Raw genomic sequence first — 16,163 nt, forward strand, 5'->3', positions numbered from 1 at the left:
CCAGTTTCATTCTTCAACATGTGGCTATCTTTTTTCCCCAGCTCCATTTGTTGAATTACGTGTACTTTCTCCAGTGTATGTTTTTGTATCCTTGTTCAGAGATCATTTGGTTGTAGTGACTTTATTTCTGAGTTGTCTATTCTGTTCCATTGATCTAGGTATCTACTTTTATACCAGTGCCACGCTGTTTTTGTTACTGTGGCCTTAGAGTATAATTTGAAGTCAGGTCATGTGATGCCAACATATTTGTTCCTTTTGCTTGGTATGTCTGTCGCTATTCAGGCTCTTTTGTGGTCCTTCATAAATGTCAGCATTTTAAAATAACTTTGTGAAGAATGACATTGGTACTTTGCTAGAAATTGTATGGAATGTGTAAACGGCTTTGGGCACTATGGTCATTTTCACGATATCAGTTCTTTGAGTCCATTAACATAGGATGGATCTTCATTTGTTTGCATCATCTATTATTTTCTTCAGTGGTGTTTTCCAGTTATCTTTATAGAGATCACTCACCTTTTTCATTAAGTATATTCCTAGGTATTTCACACTTTTTTGCAGCCTTTGTAAAAGGGATTGGATTCTTGATAAGGACTCTCAGCTTGGTCGTAGTTGGTGTATAGTAGTGCTACTGATGGTATTCATTTAATTTGTAACTTCTGAGACTTTACTGTTTCGTTTATCAAATCTCCCATTACCACCCAAGCTCCTACTCCTGTTGGATCAGCGGTGGCATTAGATTGTCATAGGAGTGTGACTCGAACCCTGTTGTAAGCTGCTCATGCAGGGGATTCAGGTTGTTCACTTCTTATGAGAATCTAATGCCTTATGATCTGTCACCGTCTCCTGTCGCCCCCAGATGGGACCATCTAGTTGCAGGAAAACAAGCTGAGGCTCCCACTCATTGTGCATTTTGGTGAGTTATATAATTATTTCATTATGTATGAATAATAATAGAAATAAAGTGCACAATGAATGTAATGTGCTTGAATCATCCTGGAACCATCCCCCACCTCAGGTTCCTGGAAACATTATCTTCCACAAAACCAGTCCCTGGTGCCAACATGGTTGGGGCAGCTGGGTTAACAGATGTGAGACCCCTTTGCCTTGTCTAGGATTCATGTGCAGATATACATCGTGTGAATGACGTCTGATGGCGCCATCGTGCCCTGTAGATCATTTTAGGGACACCTCCAGTATTTCATGAAAATTAAAATTTCTTCTAGTGATGAACAAAATGATACTCAGAAGCAAGTTTCTGAAGAACAGAACACTGGAATATCACAAGATGAGATTCTGACTAATAAACAAGAGCAGATAGAAGTGACTGAAAAGAAAATGAATTCTGAGGTATTTTCTTTAGTTATTTTCAAATTTTTCATATATGTATATATTTAAAACATGATATATTTTGGAAATATAAAGGATTTTTAAGTCTCATATATGTGTGTATATATTCTATATATCCTTTGTCATATATCTACATATGTACATATAGGATAAAGCTATGTTCTGAATTCAACTCCATTTGCCTGCAGCAGTCGAGCAATGGCCTCAATCCAAAGGAGAAGCATTTGATATTTTTCATCAGAATTGATGATCTTTCCAATATCAAAAATAAGTTATGCTAGTAAAAATAAATTTTCTAGTTTTTGGACATGGGTTTATTTTTTGAAAATATTAATAGAGAAGTGAATTGATTATTTTCACTGATAGGAAAGTCAGAAATGTATAGCTGGGTCAGAGGCCACATTGTGGATGTCATTATCCTTGCTTTTGCAGAGAGGAACAGTTTGCTCCGAGAAGTTTCTCATTTCAATGCAAAGAGCTTTGAAAACAATGACATGCCATGATACACATTTATTGATAATTTATTGATAAATATTTTGTTCCTAGAGAAATAGTTCAGTGTATTTCCCCTATTTCACACTTACTACTGTTTCAAACATTGTAAAGAGGAAAGAAAAGTTATTGCAATGGCAAATAATCTCGTGATTTCTAAGAAAATCTCTCTAAGTTCCACCTTATTTACCATTCGTAGTTTGAAATAAAAGGCTTCTTTTGTATTTATGTATTTACACCATAGAAGTAACTGTGATTTTGTGGAGGATCACTAGAAGTAGCATCAGGAGACCTGGGGAAAATCCTGCATCTTGTATATATTTTTTGACCTCTCCTTTTAAGAATCATGATCTTAAATGAGTTCAGTGTTGCATGTAGAAGTCCAATGCTTAGATGCAGACGTGTACAGGGTCGAAGGGTACAGTGCTTAGATGCAGATGTGTACATTGTGGAAGGGTACAATGCTTAGATTTAACCATTATGAATAAATGTCACTCTTATAACTGAGTATAAAAATATTAGAAATGTAGAATATCAGTAAAATGTTCTTCAGTAAAAGGAACTTAAAGAATTTAACCTCTGGGTTTTTTTGTAACTCAGAGAAAGGCTTTATAAATTCTGAGATTCTTTAAAATCCTCTAGTGATTTATTTTTCATAGTCTTTAAATAAATACTTAAAATTTTGGGAATTTACACTCTATTAGGTTTGAAATTTTGTCCAATTTTTTTTCCAGTTAAATGTCCACTATGGGGATTCTTTCATTATACAAATACACATGTTATTTTTTAATTTCAGAAGAAATCATGATATGTCATTCTATTGAGTGCTAATTAAAAGTTCCCTTTGTTTATTTAGCTTTCTCCTTGTCCTAAGAAAGAAAAAGATCTCTTGCATGAAAATAGTACGTTGCAGGAAGAAATTGCAATGCTAAGACTGGAGCTAGACACGATGAAACATCAGAGCCAGCTAAGAGAAGAGAAATATTTGGAGGAAATTGAAAGCACGAAAAAAGAGAATGATGATCTTTTAAAGGCTATGCAGTTGAATGAGCTCACCATGGATGATGATACCGCGGTGCTTGTCATTGACAACGGTTCCGGCATGTGCAAGGCTGGATTTGCGGGCGACGATGCCCCCCGGGCTGTCTTCCCTTCCATCGTGGGGCACCCCAGGCACCAGGGCATAATGGGGGGCATGGGTCAGAAGGAGTCCTATGTGGGCAACGAAGCCCAGAGAAAGAGAGGCATCCTGACCCTGAAGTACCCCATGGAGCACGGCATCATCACCAACTGGGGCGACATGGAGAAGATCTGGCACCACACCTTCTACAACGAGCTGCGTGTGGCTCCCGAGGAGCACCCCATCCTGCTGACCGAGGCCCCCCTCAACCCCAAGGCCAACCGCGAGAAGATGACCCAGATCATGTTTGAGACCTTCAACACCTCAGCCATGTACGTGGCCATCCAGGCAGCACTGTCCCTGTACACCTCTGGCCGTACCACTGGCATCGTGATGGACTCCGGTGACGGGGTCACCCACAGTGTTCCCATCTATGAGGGGAATGCCCTCCCCCATGCCACCCTGCGCGTAGACCTGGCTGGCCGGAACCTGACTGACCACCTCATGAAGATTCTCACCGAGCGTGGCTACAGCTTCACCACCACCGCTGAGCGGGAAATCGTGCGTGACATCAAGGAGAAGCTGTGCTATGTCGCCCTGGACTTTGAGCAGGAGATGGCCACAGCGGCCTCCAGCTCCTCCCTAGAGAAGAGCTACGAGCTGCCCGATGGCCAGGTCGTCACCATCGGCAATGAGCGGTTCCGCTGCCCCGAGGCGCTCTTCCAGCCTTCCTTCCTGGGCATGGAATCCTGTGGCATCCACGAAACTACCTTCAACTCCATCATGAAGTCTGACGTGGACATCCGCAAAGACCTGTACAGCAACACAGTGCTGTCTGGCGGCACCACCATGTACCCTGGCATGGCCGACAGGATGCAGAAGGAGATCACCGCCCTGGCGCCCAGCACAATAAAGATCAAGATCATTGCTCCACCGGAGCGCAAGTACTCCGTGTGGGTCGGTGGCTCCATCCTGGCCTCGCTGTCCACCTTCCGGCAGATGTGGATCACCAAGCAGGAGTATGATGAGTCAGGCCCCTCCATTGTCCACCGCAAATGCTTCTAGGTGGACTGTGACTTAGTTGCGTTACACCCTTTCTTGACAAAACCAAACTTCGCAGAAAACAAGATGAGATTGGCATGGCTTTATTTGTTTTATTGTTTCAATTTTTTTTTTTTTTTTAATTGACTTGACTTAGGATTTAAAAACTGGAATGCTGAAGGTGACAGCAGTTGGTTGGAGTGAGCATCCCCCAAAGTTCTACAATGTGGCTGAGGACTCTGATTGTACATTGTTCTTCTTTTCAATAGTCATTCCAAATATTGTGAGATGCGTTGTTTCAGGAAGCCCCTTGCCCTCCTAAAAGCCACCCCACTTCTCTCTAAGGAGAATGGCCCAGTCCTCTCCCGAGTTCACACAGGGGAGATGATAGCATTGCTTTCATGTAAATTATGTAATGCAAAATTTTTAAAATCTTCACCTGAGTACTTTTTGATTTTGTTTCATTTTGAACAGTTTTCATGGCCCCCTTTTTTGTACCCCAACTCAGGGTGTATGAAAGCTTTTGGTCTCCCTGAGAGTGGCTGGAGGCAGCCAGGGCTTACCTGTACTCTGACTTGAGAAGAATTGGATGAACGTGCACACCTTAAAAAAATTGAATGAGGAAGCACAGTATTTCAATACAGTGAACAGCTTAGCATTTTGACAAGTTAGAATAAAATGCTCAGTTCTGGACAATGTAAGACACACCAAGGAAACACTGGAAATGGAAATTCAGTTATGTCATTGTGGACTGGCTACTGCTCTACATGACTGTGACCAAAGTCAGATAGCTAAAAGAGACTTCTTTCCAGAGAACAAGACATGAACAGGTTTATTTACAGAAAACAGTGAATTCTCATATATCTAACCTAAAATATAACAGATTCTTTCTGAACAAGTCTAATGTAGAAAGTAAAATCAACAGGCTGAAAATTAAGCTCCATCAAACAAGATTAACTCTGAGAGAAAAGATAGAGCAGGCCACCATCTTTCCTGTTCAGGCAACTTAGTCGTTCCAGCCTGCCCCGACCGGGGACAGAAGAGATCCCGCAGCACAGAGCAGCTGCTTTACCAGACCACGGCCAGACTGCTTCTGTAAGCAGGGCCCTGATCCTGTTCCACCTCACTGGACAGGACCTCCCACCTGGGGCCTCCAGCTACCCCCGCCAGCATTCCTTGGCCAGTGGAAATCTGAAATGTTCCTGGGACAGAGCTCCCAGAGAGAGGGACAGGCCACCTCCTTTGCTTTTTGGATGACTAGCTGTTCTGGCCTGCAGGCTTTGGAGAGCCCAAGCTGACAAGGGATGGAAGAGGTACCACAGCACAGCCATGCTACGAAAATGTGGCCAGCCTCTTGTTTACGTCAGTCACCGACCCCATTTCTGGTCAGCGGGTGAAGTCTTTCAACCAGGGTCTCCGGCTACCTTGACTGCTGTTCTCTGGCCGACAGAGGTCTCGGGCCTCCCTGAGTCAGAGCTCCCAGGGGGAGAACCAGACTGTTTACTGTTTGGGTGACTCAGCCATTTTAGCCTTAGGGCTTCAGAGTGTCTGAGGCAACCAGGGGCTGAAGTGAACCCCCAGCACAGCACAGCTGCTCTACAAAAATGTGGCCAGATGTTTTTTTAAAGCAAGTCCCTGTTCTTTCTCCTGACTAGGTAAGACTTCTCCACTTGCCTCCAGACATGTCTCACAGGTGTGTTCAGATTGGCAACAAGTTCACACCTCAGTGGTACAGAGCTCCCAGAGGAAGGGGCAGGCTATCATCTTCCCTGGAAAATACGAGGCAATTAGGGATGGGAGAGGACCCCCAGCATACCACAGCAGCCCTACAGAAAAGTGGCCAGACTGTCTGCTTGATGGGCAGGTCCTCCTGGCCTGGGTCTCTAGCCAGCCCACACCAGAGCTGTCAAGCGAGCAGCAACTGCTAGTTCCCTGGACAGCTTCCAGGAGCCAATGAAATCCTTTCTGCCACGGTCTCTGCAGTGGAACTGCCCTTGCTACCCTCAGAATATCAAGGGAGCAAAGACCCTAAGTGCCTTGACAACACCTCCAATAAGCTGCAGTTTATTGGAGCAAGCCAGTCCATCTCCCATGTGCATGACATGCCCTCCACTGCTCATCACCAGACAAGCAACCCTGGCTTGGGCCCACAGCACAGACCCTCCATCCTGGGCTGATTACACTAGTGATTGCTAAATCACATGTCTCTGGGATGGAGCACCCAGGAGAGGAGCAAAGTGGTGGAGCAGCAAGTCAGGTGATGTGGAGCCCAGAGGGCAGGGACAGCTCTCTCTCTAGGGTCCACTTGCTCTCATGAGACACTTTATCCCAGCACTTTAGGAATGCTGAGGTTAGACCAGCCACATCTCATGTACAAGATTGCCCAGCAGAGATCAGGTCTGAGAGTTCCCCTCTTTAAAAAGGGGACTTGCTTAAAAAAGAAGTCTGGCCACGTTTGTGTAGAGCAGCTGTGCTGTGGTGGGGGTTCACTTTTGAAAGAGTTCTCCTCTGAGACCTGATTTTGCTGTACTTGCCCTGACAGCACAGGGGAGTGCAGCACCCACCCCAGCCTACACCAACTGCTATTGACGAAAAGAATTTTCAGCCTAGAATTTCATGTTCAGCAAAATTAAGCATCATAAGTGAAGGAGAAATGAGATCCTTTTCATACAAGCAAATGCTGAGGGAATTCAGTATCACCAGATCTACCTTATGAGAGCTCCTGAAGGAAGCACTAAATAGGGAAAGAATGAGGAAGCACAGTATTTCAATACAGTGAACACCACCAGCCACTACAAAAACTCACTGAAGTACACAGACCAGTGATGCTAAAAACCAACCACATACACAAGTCTGCAAAATAACCATCTGACAGCATAATGATAGGATCAAATCCACATGTACCATTACTAACCTTAAATGTAAATGGGCTAAACGCTCCAATTGAAAGACATGGGGGCAAGCTGGATAAAGAACCGTACCCATTGGAGTACGCCATCTTCAAAGAACCCATCTCACATGCAGTGCCATACATAGGCTCAAAATAAAGGAATGGAAAAAAATCTTTCAAGCAAATGGAAAACAGAGAAAAGCAGGTGTTGCACTCCTAGTTTCTGACAAAACAGACTACCATTAAAGATAAAAAGAGGACATTACAAAGGTGGTCCTGACCTTTGAGAAATCTCATTATTGCTTGATACCAACCTGGGCTATCTTTATTGCCCAAACCAAGACGATAATTTGCTGAGGTTGGGGAGCTTAACAGAGAGCCTCTGATCTCCCAAAATTTGGTTGAGATCTATGGTTGATTTTGTTGTATATCTCTTTTCTAAAGTTTTACTCATTTCCAACAAGGATGGCAAGTTTTCCTGCTTCCATGACGATGGAGAGCAGGCACCTCCTTTCCTGAGTTTCAGCTTCTTAAGGGAAGGTGAGTATAAGTTTTTTCCAGCTTCTAAGAGGGCAGAGAACGATGACTAGCCTGAACCTTATTTCCAGGTAAGTAGCTGAATTAGAGTTTTGTCTTAAAATATTTCCTTGATGACTAAAATGTAAGATTACCCACCAGCTGCTTTTAATTTCTCCTTACCATTAGAACACTCAGTAATCATATGGATTATGCATTTGTTAGTTTTGCTGAACTCTGTTTGTGTTTGGGGTTTTATTGTTGTTGTTTCATTTTTCTCCCATCTCTTCCTGACTTGGTCAAATCCAAAGGAATGTTCCAAATTGTGGATAGCAAGGCATCTGAATTGGCTGAATCTCCTGTGGCTGCAAAAACAACAACAATGCAACAACAATGCAAAACAAAACAAAAACAAAAAAACCCCAAGAAAACAAAAAACAAAACAAAACAAAAAAACAAGTCGGGATGGTCAGGTTCCCGCAGCCCGAGTGGGTGCCACCTGACGGCTGATGGAGGTGAGACCTGAGGAAAAGCAGATGGCACTGGGACCGTACCGCTAGGGTTGAAAAACTGAGGTACCCTGAATGGCAGCGAATGAGGTTGGCATCTGTTCCACCTGCTCCTGGCACACCCTTGCAGAGGTGGCTGATTGCTCTTCGAGCCAACTTGCCCTTGCCTGGCATGCACAAGCCTCAGTGCAACTACCGTGCTACAAATGGAACCATATAGAGGAAATGAGCAGCAGGCTCAGGAACATGGTGTGCACTGCCTTTGGGGCCCATGTCTCAGGTCTGCTATGGAACTGCAGGGTTGTTGGTTACCAAGAGGTAGACCACAGACCGTCTTGAGAAGGGCTTTATGTTCAAGTGCAGAAAGCAGGCAGGATTACCACCCAGGGGACTTGGCCTTCTGAGGCCCTGGCCAGACTTAGAATTTGGGACAAGCTGACTTGGAGTATCTGTGTGTAGGTAGCTGGAGCCTGTGAATGCCAGGCAAGGCCAAGCTGGCTCAAAGAGCAACCAGCCACGTTTGCAAGGGTACGCCTGGAGCAGGTGGGCCATCAAGCAACCTCACCCAGTCAAGGAATCAGGGATGGCCAGGTTCCTACAGCCTGAGGTGCTGCCTCCTGATGGCTGATGGAGCAGAGTCCTCAGGAAAAGCAGATAGCACTGGGGCCCTACCTGTAGGGTAGAAGAGCTGATGTACCCTGACCGACAGCGAGTGAGGTTGGTGACTCATCCAGCGACTCTTGGGACACCCTTGTAGAAGTGGCTGGTTGCTTTTTGAGCCAACTTGGCCTTTCCCGGCATGCAGAAGCCTCAGTGCAACATCTGTGCTACAAATGGAGCCATGTAGAGGAAACAAGCAGCAGGCTCAGGAGGAGGGTATGTGCTGCCTTTGGGGCTCAAGTCAGTGCCTCAGGGGTCCTGAGGTACTGCATGCTTGTTGGTTGCCAAGAGGCGGACCACAGGCCTTCTTGAGGAGGACTTCATGTTCAAGTGTAAAAAGCAGGCAGGATTACCGCCCCAGGGACTCGGTCTTCTGTGGCCATGGTCAGACTTAGAATTTAGCACCAAGACAGGACAAGCTGATTTGGAGGAGCGAGTGGGTAGCTGGTATCTGTGGATACTACGCAAGACCAAGCTGGCTCAAAGATGAACCAGCCATCTCTGGAAGGGTGCGCATGGAGCAGGTGGACCAGTCAGCAACCTAGGCTACTCAAGGAAGCTGAGATGGCCAGGTTCCCACAGCCTGAGTGGCTTCCACCTGACAGCTGATGGAGCTGAGACCTGAGGAAAAGCAGATGGCACTGGGACCCTACCTCTATGGTAGAAAAACTGAGGTACCCTGAACGGCAGCAAATGAGGTTGGCATCTGTTCCACCTGCTCCTGGCACACCCGTGCAGAGGTGGCTGGTTGCTCTTTGAACCGGCTTGGCCTTACCTCGCATGCAAGAGCCACAGTGCAACAACTGTGCTACAAATGGAACCATATAGAGGAAATGAGCAGCAGGTTCAGGAGCAGGGTATGTGCTGCGTTTGGGGTTCCAGCCATGTCCCAGAGCTCCTATGGAACTGCAGGTTTGTTGGTTGCCAAGAGGCAGACCACAGGCTGTCTTGAGGAGGACTTTATGTTCAAGTGCAGAAAGCAGGCAGGATTACCACCCAGGGGACTCGGCCTTCTGTAGCCCTGGCCAGACTTAGACTTTGGGACAAGCTGATTAAGAGCAGCGTGTAAGTGGCTGGAGCCTGTGTATGCCAGCAAAGGCCAAGCTGGCTCAAAGAGCAACCAGCCACCTCTGCAAGGGTGCACCTGGAGCTAGTGCACCATCCAGTAGCCTCAGCTACTCAAGGACGCAGGAATGGTCTGGTTCCCACAACCTGAGTGGCTGCCACCTGACGGCTGATGGAGGTGAGACCTAAGGAAAAGCAGATGGCACTAGGACCCTACCTCTACGGTAGAAAAACTGAGGTACCCTGAACGGCAGCAAATGAGGTTGGCATCTGTTCCCCCTGCTCCTGACACACCCTTGCAGAGGTGACTGGTTGCTCTTTGAGCCAGCTTGGCCTTGCCTGGCATGCACAAGCCTCAGTGCAACTACCGTGCTACAAATGGAACTATATATAGGAAACAAGCATCAGGCTCAGAAGCAAGGTATGCGTTGCCTTTGGGGTTTCAGTCCATGTCTCAGGGCTCCTATGGAACGGCAGCCTTGTTGGTTGCCAAGAGGCAGAGCACAGGCCGTCTTGAGGAGGACTTTATGTTCAAGTGCAGAAAGCGGGCAGGATTACCACCAGGGGACTCGGCCTTCTGTGGCCCTGGCCAGACATAGACTTTGGGACTAGCTGATTTGGAGCAGCATGTAAGTAGCTGGAGCCTGTGCATGCCAGGCAAGGCCAAGCTGGCTCAAAGAGCAACCAGCCACCTCTGCAAGGGTGCACCTGCAGCAGGTGCACCATCCAGCAACCTCAGCTACTCAAGGATGCAGGAATGGCCAGGTTCCCACAACCTGAGTGGCTGCCACCTAAAGACTGATGGAGCAGAGGCCTGAGGAAAAGCAGATGATATTTTGACCCTACCTCTAGGGTAGAAACACTAACGTACCCTGACTAGTAGCGAGTGATGTTGGTCACTCTTCCACTGGTTCCTGGCACACCCTTGCAGAGGTGGCTGGTTGCTCTTTGAGCCAGCTTGGCCTTGCCTGGCATGCACAAGCCTCAGTGCAACAACCGTGCTTCAAATGGAACCATATAGAGGAAACGAGCAGCAGGCTCAGGAGCAGGGTGAGTGCTGCCTTTGGGGTTCCAGTCCATGTCTCAGGGCTCCTATGGAACTGCAGGCTTGTTGGTTGCCAAGAGGCAGAGCACAGGCCATCTTGAGGAGGACTTCATGTTCAAGTGCAGAAAGCAGGCAGGATTATCACCCATGGGACTCGGCCTTCTGTGATCCTGGCCAGACGCTTACTTTGGGACAAGCTAATTCATAGTAGCATGTAAGTAGCTGTGGCCTGTGCATGCCAGGCAAGGCCACACTGGCTCAAAGAGCAATCAGCCACCTCTGCAAGGGTGCACCTGCAGCAGGTGCACCATCCAGCAACCTCAGCTACTCAAGGAAGCAGGGTCCCACAGGCTGAGTGGCATCTCCTAATGACTGATGGAGAAGAGGCCAGAGGAAACGCAGATGGCACGTTGTACTGTTTAATCCATCTTAAGTTAATTTTTGTATAAAGGAGATGGCACCAGTCCATGCTTCAGGGCTCGTATGGCACTATAGGCCACAGAAGGCCACGTCCACTTGGTGGTAATTCTGCCTGCTTTCTGCACTTGAACATAAAGTCCTCCTCAAGATGGCCTGTGGTCTGCCTCTCAGCCCTACCTTTAGGGTGGAAGAACTGATGTACCATGTCCATCAGCGAGTGAGGTTGGAGGCTGGTCCACCTGCTCCTGGCACACCCTTGCAGAGGTGGCTGGTTGCTCTTTGAGCCAGCTTGGCCTTGCCTGGCATGCACAAGCCTCAGTGCAACAACCGTGCTTCAAATGGAACCATATAGAGGAAACGAGCAGCAGGCTGAGGAGCAGGGTGTGTGCTGCCTTTGGGGTTCCAGTCCATGTCTCAGGGCTCCTATGGAACTGCAGGCTTGTTGGTTGCCAAGAGGCAGAGCACAGGCCCTCTTGAGGAGGACTTTATGTTCAAGTGCAGAAAGCGGGCAGGATTACCACCCAGGGGACTCGGCCTTCTGTGGCCCTTGCCAGACTTAGACTCTGGAAAAGCTGATTTGGAGCAGTGTGTAAGTAGCTGTGGCCTGTGAATGCCAGGCAAGGCCAAGCTGGCTCAAAGAGCAACCAGCCACCTCTGCAAGGGTGCACCTGGAGCAGGTGCACCATCCAGCAGCCTCAGCTACTCGAGGACGCAGGAATGGCCTGATTCCCACGAACTGAGTGGACGCCACCTGATGGAGCAGAGGCCTGAGGAAAATCAGATGGCATGTTGAACTGTTTAATCCATCTTAAGTTAATTTTTGTATAAAGGAGATGGCACCAGTTCATGCCTCAGGGCTCGTGTGGCACTGTAGCCGAGTCCCCTGGGTGGTAATGCTGCCTGCTTTCTGCACTTGAACATAAAGTTCTCCTGAAGACGGCCCATAGTCTACCTTTTGGCCCTAATTTAGGGTAGAAGAACTGATGTACCATGTCCATCAGCGAGTGAGGTTGGTGGCTGTTCCACCTGCTCCTGGCACACTCTTGCAGAGGTGGCTGGTTGCTCTTTGAGCCTGCTTGGCCTTGCCTGACACGCACAAGCCTCAGTGCAACAACGGTGCTACAAATGGAACCATATAGAGGAAACGAGCAGCAGGCTGAGGAGCAGGGTATGTGCTGCCTTTGGGGTTCCAGTCCACGTCTCAGGGCTCCTATAGAAGTGCAGGCTTGTTGGTTGCCAAGAGGCAGAGCACAGGCCGTCTTGAGGAGGACTTTATGTTGAAGTGCAGAAAGCAGGCAGGATTACCACCCATGGGACTCGGCCTTCTGTGGTCCTGGCCAGACTCAGACTTTGGGACAAGCTAATTTGGAGTAGGGTGTAAGTAGCTGGGGCCTGTGCATGCCAGGCAAGGCCAAGCTGGCTCAAAGAGCAACCAGCCACCTCTGCAAGGGTGCACCTGGAGCAGGTGGGCCAGCCAGCAGCCTAGCTACTCAAGGAAGCAGTAATGGCCAGGTTCCCACAGGCTAAGTGGCCTCCACCTAATGACTGATGGAACAGAGGGCTGAGGAAACACAGACGGCATGTTGAACTGTTTAATCCATCTTTAATTTTTGTATAAAGGAGATGGCACCAGTCCATGCCTCAGGGCTCATATGGCACTGTAGGCCACAGAAGGCCGAGTCCACTGGGTGGTAATCCTGCCTGCTTTCTGCACTTGAACATAAAGTCCTCCTCAAGACGGCCCGTGGTCTGCCTCTCGGCCCTACCTTTAGGGTAGAAGAACTGATGTACCATGTCCATCAGCGAGTGAGGTTGGTGGCTGGTCCACCTGCTCCTGGCACAACTGTGAAGAGGTGGCTGGTTGCTCTTTGAGCCAACTTGGCCTTGCCCGGCATGCGGAAGCGTCAGTTCAACAAACATGCTACACATGGAGCCACATAAAGGAAATGAGCAGCAGGCTCAGGAGCAGACTGTGTGCTGCCTTTGGGGCTCCAGTCAGTGCCTCAGGCCTCGTATGGCAATGCGTGCTTGTTGGTTGCCAAGAGGCGGACCACAGGCCATCTTGAGGAGCACTTCATATTCAAGCGTAGGAAGCAGGCAGTATTACCACCCAGGGGACTCGGCCTTCTGTGGCCCTGGCCAGACGTAGAATTTGGGCGAAGGCAGGGCGAGCTGACTGAGCAGCGTGTAGGTAGCTGGAGCCTGTGCATGCCAGGCAAGGCCAAGCTGGCTCAAAGAGCAACCAGCGACCTCTGGAAGAGTGTACCTGGAGCAGGTGGAGCAGCCAGCAACCTCAGCGACTCAAGGAAGCCGGGATGGCCAGGTTCCCACAGCCTGAGTGGCTGCCACCTGACGGCTGATGGAGGTGAGACCTAAGGAAAAGCAGATGGCACTAGGACCCTACCTCTACGGTAGAAAAACTGAGGTACCCTGAACGGCAGCAAATGAGGTTGGCATCTGTTCCCCCTGCTCCTGACACACCCTTGCAGAGGTGGCTGGTTGCTCTTTGAGCCAGCTTGGCCTTGCCTGGCATGCACAAGCCTCAGTGCAACTACCGTGCTACAAATGGAACTACATATAGGAAACGAGCATCAGGCTCAGAAGCAAGGTATGCGTTGCCTTTGGGGTTTCAGTCCATGTCTCAGGGCTCCTATGGAACGGCAGCCTTGTTGGTTGCCAAGAGGCAGAGCACAGGCCGTCTTGAGGAGGACTTTATGTTCAAGTGCAGAAAGCGGGCAGGATTACCACCAGGGGACTCGGCCTTCTGTGGCCCTGGCCAGACATAGACTTTGGGACTAGCTGATTTGGAGCAGCATGTAAGTAGCTGGAGCCTGTGCATGCCAGGCAAGGCCAAGCTGGCTCAAAGAGCAACCAGCCACCTCTGCAAGGGTGCACCTGCAGCAGGTGCACCATCCAGCAACCTCAGCTACTCAAGGATGCAGGAATGGCCAGGTTCCCACAACCTGAGTGGCTGCCACCTAAAGACTGATGGAGCAGAGGCCTGAGGAAAAGCAGATGATATTTTGACCCTACCTCTAGGGTAGAAACACTAACGTACCCTGACTAGTAGCGAGTGATGTTGGTCACTCTTCCACTGGTTCCTGGCACACCCTTGCAGAGGTGGCTGGTTGCTCTTTGAGCCAGCTTGGCCTTGCCTGGCATGCACAAGCCTCAGTGCAACAACCGTGCTTCAAATGGAACCATATAGAGGAAACGAGCAGCAGGCTCAGGAGCAGGGTGAGTGCTGCCTTTGGGGTTCCAGTCCATGTCTCAGGGCTCCTATGGAACTGCAGGCTTGTTGGTTGCCAAGAGGCAGAGCACAGGCCATCTTGAGGAGGACTTTATGTTCAAGTGCAGAAAGCGGGCAGGATTACCACCCAGGGGACTCGGCCTTCTGTGGCCCTTGCCAGACTTAGACTCTGGAAAAGCTGATTTGGAGCAGTGTGTAAGTAGCTGTGGCCTGTGCATGCTAGGTAAGGCCAAGCTGGCTCAAAGAGCAACCAGCCACCTCTGCAAGGGTGCACCTGCAGCAGGTGCACCATCCAGCAGCCTCAGCTACTGGAGGACGCAGGAATGGCCTGATTCCCACGACCTGAGTGGACGCCACCTGATGGAGCAGAGGCCTGAGGAAAATCAGATGGCATGTTGAACTGTTTAATCCATCTTAAGTTAATTTTTGTATAAAGGAGATGGCACCAGTTCATGCCTCAGGGCTCGTGTGGCACTGTAGCCACAGAAGGCCGAGTCCCCTGGGTGGTAATGCTGCCTGCTTTCTGCACTTGAACATAAAGTTCTCCTGAAGACGGCCCATAGTCTACCTCTTGGCCCTACCTTTAGGGTAGAAGAACTGATGTACCATGTCCATCAGCGAGTGAGGTTGGTGGCTGGTCCACCTGCTCCTGGCACACCCTTGCAGAGGTGGCTGGTTGCTCTTTGAGCCTGCTTGGCCTTGCCTGACACGCACAAGCCTCAGTGCAACAATGGTGCTACAAATGGAACCATATAGAGGAAACGAGCAGCAGGCTCAGGAGCAGGGTGAGTGCTGCCTTTGTGGTTCCAGTCCATGTCTCAGGGCTCCTATGGAACTGCAGGCTTGTTGGTTGCCAAGAGGCAGAGCACAGGCCGTCTTGAGGAGGACTTTATGTTCAAGTGCAGAAAGCAGGCAGGATTACCACCAGGGGACTCGGCCTTCTGTGGCCCTGGCCAGACATAGACTTTGGGACAAGCTGATTTGGAGCAGCATGTAAGTAGCTGAAGCCTGTGCATGCCAGGCAAGGCCAAGCTGGCTCAAAGAGCAACCAGCCACCTCTGCAAGGGTGCACCTGCAGCAGGTGCACCATCCAGCAACCTCAGCTACTCAAGGATGCAGGAATGGCCAGGTTCCCACAACCTGAGTGGCTGCCACCTGACGGCTGATGGAGGTGAGACCTAAGGAAAAGCAGATGGCACTAGGACCCTACCTCTACGGTAGAAAAACTGAGGTACCCTGAACGGCAGCAAATGAGGTTGGCATCTGTTCCCCCTGCTCCTGACACACCCTTGCAGAGGTGGCTGGTTGCTCTTTGAGCCAGCTTGGCCTTGCCTGGCATGCACAAGCCTCAGTGCAACTACCGTGCTACAAATGGAACTATATATAGGAAACGAGCATCAGGCTCAGAAGCAAGGTATGCGTTGCCTTTGGGGTTTCAGTCCATGTCTCAGGGCTCCTATGGAACGGCAGCCTTGTTGGTTGCCAAGAGGCAGAGCACAGGCCGTCTTGAGGAGGACTTTATGTTCAAGTGCAGAAAGCGGGCAGGATTACCACCAGGGGACTCGGCCTTCTGTGGCCCTGGCCAGACATAGACTTTGGGACTAGCTGATTTGGAGCAGCATGTAAGTAGCTGGAGCCTGTGCATGCCAGGCAAGGCCAAGCTGGCTCAAAGAGCAACCAGCCACCTCTGCAAGGGTGCACCTGCAGCAGGTGCACCATCCAGCAACCTCAGCTACTCAAGGATGCAGGAATGGCCAGGTTCCCACAACCTGAGTGGCTGCCACCTAAAGACTGATGGAGCAGAGGCC

General features: G+C 49.3%; 1 pseudogene; it reads left to right on the forward strand.

The window, feature by feature from the left end:
• Nucleotides 1–2,773: 2,773 nt before the first annotated feature.
• Nucleotides 2,774–4,136, forward strand: LOC141406897 (actin, cytoplasmic 1 pseudogene; annotated as a pseudogene).
• Nucleotides 4,137–16,163: the final 12,027 nt, after the last annotated feature.

The sequence above is a fragment of the Macaca fascicularis genome, chromosome 9 (assembly GCF_037993035.2).
Source record: "Macaca fascicularis isolate 582-1 chromosome 9, T2T-MFA8v1.1".
Classification (NCBI taxonomy): domain Eukaryota; kingdom Metazoa; phylum Chordata; class Mammalia; order Primates; family Cercopithecidae; genus Macaca; species Macaca fascicularis.